This window comes from Manis pentadactyla, chromosome 11 (genome assembly GCF_030020395.1).
Source record: "Manis pentadactyla isolate mManPen7 chromosome 11, mManPen7.hap1, whole genome shotgun sequence".
Lineage (NCBI taxonomy): Eukaryota > Metazoa > Chordata > Mammalia > Pholidota > Manidae > Manis > Manis pentadactyla.
The window spans coordinates 10165481-10173342 of NC_080029.1; positions in this window are offsets into that span (position 1 = coordinate 10165481).

Genomic DNA, 7862 nt, shown 5'->3' on the forward strand with positions numbered 1-7862 from the left:
CTGTTTGAGGAGGAAATGTTTCTCAAAGTATCTGGGATCATTCAAATAATGGGTAACCCCTGCCTGCATTTTATCACTTACCACTTACGTGGAGGCAGGCAGTGAAAAGAAAAGGTATTGAGCCCACACCCATGGCCCCAGCATCAAAGGTTAGCCCTGCCCTCTGCTGGCTACAGAGGGCCGCTGATGCATCCTAGAGACAGGTTGTGTCCACACCCACTTCTCTCTTGAGGCTGGGCTGTGGGAGGAGAGGATTGACAGATAAAATATAGGATGCCCAGTTAAGCTTGAATTTCAACGAATAGTCTTTCAGTATAAGTATATTCCATGCAATATTTGGGACATACTTACAATAAAAAAAATTGTTCTTGTTGCCTATATAATATCCATACTAACAGGGCATCCTGTATTTTTACTTGTTAAAACCGACAACCCAGGAATAGGTGTATATGGTCAATACTCAGTGGAAAAGAAAATTCCACCAGGCTGATGGCAGGCTGTCCTGAGCATCAGGATAGAAAGAGTGGTGAGTGTGGTTAAATGAGGATTCAAAAGAGAGCTGTGAGGTGGAGCCGGTTCAGGACCCGCCAGCTGCTGTGTGAGTAAATCCAGTCTAGCACGCTGAAGGATGAGAGATGCATGGCTCAGGTGCCCCCACCACTGTGGTTGGCATCCAGCCTCTTGAAAAACTGTGAGTGAGGCCATCCCAGACCAGTAGCCCAGCTGACCTGCCAGCTGACCACAGATGTTGAGCAAACCTAGCCAAGATCAGCTGAGCTTGGCCCAGGCCAGAGCTGCTCAGATGATCTGCAGATCCCTGCGCTAACTTCTGGAGTGGTTTGTGATGTCGTCTAGGTAACTGATAGAAAGAGGAGGGTGTGTGTGGTGATGGACACATGTGAAATGCAGAAGCAGAAGATGTGGGTTAGAAGTAGGTGGAGTAGATGCACAGACACAAAGTGGCTCTGGGAGAGAGATGGATGAAGAGAGGTCCTTCTCATTCCCAGAACTGTCAGGGGACTTCGGTGGTGATCATCTGGGTCTAAGGAGCCAAAAAAACCCCTCCCACTGTTACAAGTAGAGACATATTTATTGTAAGGATGTAGGGCCATTGCAAGGAACCCACTGCAGTGTTTGCAGGAAAGTGGAAACTGGTGGGCCATCAAACAGGGTAACCGTCTGCCACCTTCCGTCCTGCTTGGGCTCTGTCTCAACACCAGACATCCTTCCAGTTGTTTTGCCTACACTTACTGACTTACCCTGTCTGCAGTAACCCACTTTACCATGGGAATACCTACTGGACCAAAACTAGGTCCCTGCCTCCAAAACTCTGCTTAACAGAGAATTCAGATTAACGGATTGAATACAGTTGAGGAGAGGCCATGTAAAATCCCTAGTTATAGAACTGCATATTTGGAAGGACTGCAGCGAATCAATTAAACTCAACTTAGAGAATGCGTTGAGTTCCTAATGTGCCTAAGGCACTGTTTACATTCATTCATTTGTTCAAAAGCTATTCGTCGAGTAAGTGCGTGTGCCAGTCAGTGCTGAAGGCACTACGGCTGCAGGAGAGCACAAAATCGGACCACTGTTGTCCTGTTTCTGATAGTGATTGTGTGACATGCAAGTCCCTCAAGGGGCTCTATGAACACATTAGTATTTAAATAACTTTAGAGGGCATGGCATTAAATACTTCCCTCTTAGAGATTTTAAGTGTATGATCATGTTGAAGGCACTAGAAAATCCTGCAGTATAGAAACTTGCTTTGCTTTTTTAATCTAGTATTTATCAAGGCCATTTGAGCACAAAAATTTCTTTCTCGTAACACTTCTTAACATCCCCTAGACTGAGTGCTCTGTGCAACCTGCTTTAGGGAACAGCACCCTGTGGTGTGAATTACGTTCTCCAGTGTCCTTTTGTCATTCTTTTTTTTTTAAAGCAGCACCTGAGTCCTGGAGAGGTAGTCGTCCTGCCCAAGGTCAGCCAGTCCCTTGGGGGCAAACCTGGACTAAGAGCCCAGTGCCTTTCCAGCACAGACTATGAGACAACAGTAGAAACATTTATATGATGTATAGGAAATAAAACTAGAACAGCAGCCATCGCTGCTACACATTAAGTGAAAGGCAGTGGTGTGAGATATCAGGCGGTTGAGAGGCAGGCGAGAGAATAAGTAAAACCAAAGTGGGAGAGAGCCTCTTCCGGGGGAGCAGATGTTCTGGGCTGTTCACTCAGCAGGGTCCGGGGGTGGGGGCGGGGGGTCGGGGGCCACCATCTCCTTCTGCCCTCTGCCCCGGGGAGACAGACGCCGGACCGCCGGCAGGGGGCGCTCTCAAGCCAGAGCAGGTTGAATGAATTGGCAGATGGACCTGGAGGAAGCATGGATGAAGGATTGAATCTCTGGAGCCAGAGGACAGGGAGGAAGGACAGGGCTAAAGTCACAGGCTCCCTGTCGCTGAACAATGGAATGAACGCCCCCACCATGACCTCAGCCAACACCCCAGGCCCTCTACTGGTGCTTGCAGTCCTCCGGGTGCTGGAGGAGACACCGTCTTTGGCTGATGCCTTCACCCACCAGCAGCCTCCCTGCCCTGGGTCTAACGCCCCTGGAGGCTGGGCCCTGAGTCTCCAGGGCTGAGAGTGAGGAATGCGCCCTCTGGCCTAGTGAGTGAGAGAAAACCAGACGGAGCCCCTGCAGATGCCAGCAGCTTCCCCGCTGGAGGACACCTCCCACCATGCCCAAGGGGCTGGACCTGCTGGCACGGGCTCCATAGGCACCCCTGGGCTTCCTTACAAGCCAGGCTGACTGCATATACCTCTGAAGGCCATAATGCCCTTGTCATTTCTCCTCCCAGGAAAGGGATCCTGCATCTAACTTCCCTCCAAAAAGATTTGAGACTGTTTACAGAATAATATAATATCAAAGAATCTAACTCAAGATAAAAAAAAATACAAGAAAAGTCATTTTTTAAAGTATGAAAAAATACAGAAATAGATGTTGCCAATCATTTATATTGTCCATACGTGTGCCCTAAATTCATTTATAAGCTCTTAGCTTTTGAAGCAAAAGGAAATACATGCCCTACTTTGCTTTTAGTGACAAGAGAACATGGATGTTTGCAGGCATAAAAATCTTTTTACTGTTTCTTCCTGGAATCCAGCTCCAGTTGGGCTTTATATTAGCACAATTCTTCCTGCTCTGACATTAAAAGATAGAGAAGTATTGTTCAGATGATTGATGCCTTCAATGGCTCTAAAAAGGTCAAGGATACGCCATGGATGACTGACTGAGCTGAACTAGATATGAAGATTCAAACAACTGGGCTTTGAATTTGAAGCTCAGGTTTCAGTTAAGTGGGACAAATAGGAAACGAATTTGGAGTCCAGATTTTTCGCTGCCTGCCAAGACACTTCCGATCCCTGAGAGGGCTCTTCCTGAGGACAAATGCGTCCCATGGTTTGATTAGTAAGACCCGTGATGATGTCATCAATTGCGTGATCTACAAAGGAGATGGAACAGCTCTACCAGTGAGGGCTTTTCAATCTGCCCTAAAAAAGCTGCCTTTATTAATGTTTAGTTACATGAGTTGTACATGATCATTATAAGCACTTCTTAAAATCCATAAAAGCAACATGAACAATGAAATTTAGTCACTCAAAAACCCCACCACCCAGAGTGAGTCCTATTAAATTTTCGATAGATATTTTTCTTATTAAATACATACATTGCTACAATAGACACAGTCACCAAAATGGGATCCTACTATACATACTGTTTTTTAAATTTCTTTTGGACAAAATAATGTTTTAATGACTGTATATTCCATATTTTAGGTGTGCCACAGATTTTAGTTTTAAAATTCTCTTGGAATGAACTTTTTAGTTGTTTCCAAATTTTAAAAACACCAAGATGCATATCCTTTGAATGTATCTGTGGAACTGAAATTTCCCACTCAAAAGATATGCAGATTATAGAACTGAAGACTATTCTTCCAGAACATATTTCCAAGAGGTTGTATCAAATCAACTGGATAGCCAGAGTTGATTTGAGTTGTGATCTTTTGTAGATCAAATTCTTATATACACACGGATGTATTTATTGATTCTCTCTTAGTTAGAGTAAGCTGTTTTGTACACTGGTCCCTTATGCATTAATACTGTAGTTTTATCTTACAGGATAAGTACCCTATATTAGTCTTATATTTCAGAAGATTTTTACAGGATTTTTATATAAAGTAAGTCTTCTAGAGGGACTAGTGGTCACCAAAGGGGAGGGGGTCGGGGAAGGTGCGGAGTGCGAAGAGGGTAAGGGCACTACAATTTGCAATCCCAGTACAGGTGGGTCATGGGGAAGGCAGTACAGCACGGAGAATACAATGAATGATTCTACAACATCTTACTATGTTGATGGACAGTGACCACAATAGAGGGGTAAGGACTTGATAATATAGGTGAATGATGGACCACTGTGTTGTGTATTTGAAACCATCGTAAATTGTATATCAATGATACTTTAACAAAAAATTATAATAAAATAAAATAAGTCTTCTCAGTGAATTTTAGAACCCTTTTGTCAGAAACCCAGAGAAGTTCTGCTAGGATGTTGATGGAATTACACTGCATAAATCAATTTGGAGAAAATGTACATCTTATAAAATACAGTCTTCCCATCTAGGAACAAGATGCATCTCTTCTCTCATTCTCATCTTTTGTGGCCCTAACCAAGTTTTCTTTTTTCTTTTTCTTTTTTCCCTGAAGCTTCTGCTCATTGCTTGTTAATATCACTCATGGTTTATATTATACATTTTGTTGTTCTTATACATAAGATCTTTTCTTCCATTTGTTGGCTGCCTTTTTATACCATATGTAGGAAAACTACTGGCTCTTATCTTAACCGACCACCTTAAGGAATATTTTGGACATGTTAATTGTGTATAATAACTTTTCAGTTTCTGCTCTTGTCTTTTCCAGCATTCTAAAGTGGGTCATCTGCATATAATGATTATTGTTTCCTCAAAATGATTTATTGAACTCAGGGCCAGAGAGGGGAGAGAGAATCTCAGAATTTGGATTTGCAAGCAAGATGGGAGTTATTGTTCTACAGTTATTGTCAGCAAAATGTAGCTTTAGGCGTTAAGTTCTCAAACTGGATTTTACTCTCCTGACCCAAAGCTTCCAATTCTCTGGCCATAGAGACCGTGATTCATCTGGCTCTGTAGACAGGTGTGACTTTGTGTAGAAACAGCTCCTGGTTACATTTTCTCGTGTACAGCTCCTGGTTCGCTAAATATGTTTCCACCCATGTGCTCCGTCCGCGTGAAGCTCGGCCTTCTCTCAGAGGTCTGGGGGTCTCTGGCAGAGCAGACAGAGACAAAAGACCAGGAGGCTTTCACTGACTCCCTCTTGGATCTTGCTCTGCCCCCAAACACTGGTGAGATTTCAGCCCACACCAAGTGTTTCGAGGGATAGGTGTTGGAAGCTGGAACTACTGATGTTGTAAATACTGTTCCCTCTTCTGCTGTTTCCTGTTGGTTCCCAGATTCTATGGCCAAGCCTTCATATTCATTTTGCTTTTCATTTTATGTTCCTTCTACTCTTAACAGGAGGTGCTCAAGAGAATCCTTCACAAAAAGAATTATTATTTCCTTTATCCTGGGGGTCACACAGAAAAAGAAAAAACACCTATGGATTGTGCAAATTGTGTAGAGAACAAAAACACAAATAGCTTTTTTCCTCAGTTCTAAGAATTTGGCAAGGAGTTAAAAATAACTCAGAAAGCCACTAAAATGTCTGGGAAGAACATTGCTTCAATTCTTTCTTTTCTACATTATAAATGGCAGTCCCAAACAATGGTTCCATGTGTTCTCTTTAACTGCAGCTCCTTATCATTCTTTAGTTTGGTGCCCATAGAAGCCTTTATCACAGACCTAGTGTGCGCCTGGTCCTCTTTCCACCTCTTCGAAGCTGATCATCACACATTTTCCATAAGCTTCCAAGACAAGCTTCTATCTGCCCTTCCCAACTTCCTCCACAAACTTTTTATTCTAATCAAAACTTCTCACCGAACCTAAATATTAGCTCCAAAGAACAAGAGGCAACATAAAGTAGTAGCAGAGAAAAAAAACGTGTGTGTGCAAGCTTAGATCCCATCTCCACTCCTTACTATATGACTTTGGAAAGTTACTTAAACTTTCAGAACCTGTTTCCTCATGTGTAAAATGGGAATGACAATGTCATTTTATTAATCATCTTAGTAACAAACTCCTTTGAATGCTAGGAGTCAGGCACTCTGCCATGCATGACCTTTGTATGCTTTTTCTCATTTAGTTCCCATGATTATTTTTAACATGGCTGCAGTTGTCATCTCCCTTTTATGGTAAAAGAACAGAAACTCAGAGCAATTCAATAGCTTACTTACTCTTGTAATTCAGATTCCTGGAAAACACCTCTAAGACTGAGATTTGCATGCAGAAGGCTGGTAGAATCACCAGTTAGTTGCTTGAAGCTACAAATTAATAGATAATCAGGCCACTGCTTCTTGGCATGTCTCCCTCCTTATGTCCACACTAGAATTGGTGACCTCATGTCACACCCAGGAGGAAAGGAGAAAGTTGTCCACTGACTTAAAACTCTCAGATGAAGTTAATTACTTACAATTTATAAAGAGCTTGATACTGTATGCAAATTAAGACATTTTTCTCTATTTGAATATTATGTTCTATTCCTAATTTCTAGCCCTTGCACTAAGTTTGTGTCAGAAAATTATATAAAAAGCAATGTGCTAGAATGCTATTTGGGCTTACAGAATTCTGAAAAAGAGGCTCCAAAATGTTCCTGTATTTTTACCCCAAAATAGCTCGGTCCTACAGAGCTAAGCCTGAAACTGGGTTATTCTGAAAGCAGTTCCACTCCCACCCAGTCCTTTTTGCTTTCCCCTGACCTTTGGGGCGTTGGATGGCATGACTTGGTCTCTGGGCTGGACCTGGACGCTCTTCTTGGCTCCAACTACCCCATTCCCAGGACCTGGCCCAGAAGCCCAACATGCTGACATGATGTGGCTTCGCGAGCAAGCCCTCTCCAGCTCTGGATCCAGTCAGTGTCCTTCAGGCATGCGGGAGATACCAGCCACATGACTTGCTCTCAATAACCTTGATCCCCGAGTCAGCACCTTGACCTGCAGCGCACCTTCCATCTGCTCCATTTTGCTTCCAGCCAGAGACACAACTGCACCCTGGACTTTTCCCTAAAATCCACTTAGGCCTCAGCGCTCCCCTCAGTGAGGGAGTCATACAGTTAAAGCGCCTGGCAGTGGTCAGTGCTGTATGAGTATGAGTGTTAATTGAGTACAAGTGAGTCCCTGCTGCACTTGAGTGGGGACATTGCCTGCAGATTGCTGCATCTCCAAAAAAGGGAGCCAGAAATGTGCCCCTGCCTTGGTGGAACATGTCCCAAAAGCACCTGGGTTCCCTTAACTGTCATCTATGACATTTGACTCCTGGCTTCTAAGCTTGGTTTGAGGCTGTTTTCAATATGAAAACAAATAGTAACTAGGGCAAAACTTGAAACTGAATGGAAACCCGAGGAGGAAAATTCAGGTGCTAGGAGGCACCAGAGGCGGACACAGGCAGATTCTCTCAAGTGCCCGGGAGGCGGGTCGGCTCTGAAAGACCATGAGAACCCCAAGGGCTCTCTGAGGGCGGGCAAAGGGCTGTGCTTGGAAGTTTGCTCCTGTCAGTCTTTCTGGAATAAAGACCTTCAAACATTTCAAGTTTTGCCATTGCACTCTTACAGGAAGAATACAACCTAGAGTGCGTGTTTGGTCAATCCCATTCCAAGAGAGCAAGGCAAAGAGGCAAGAAACTCAG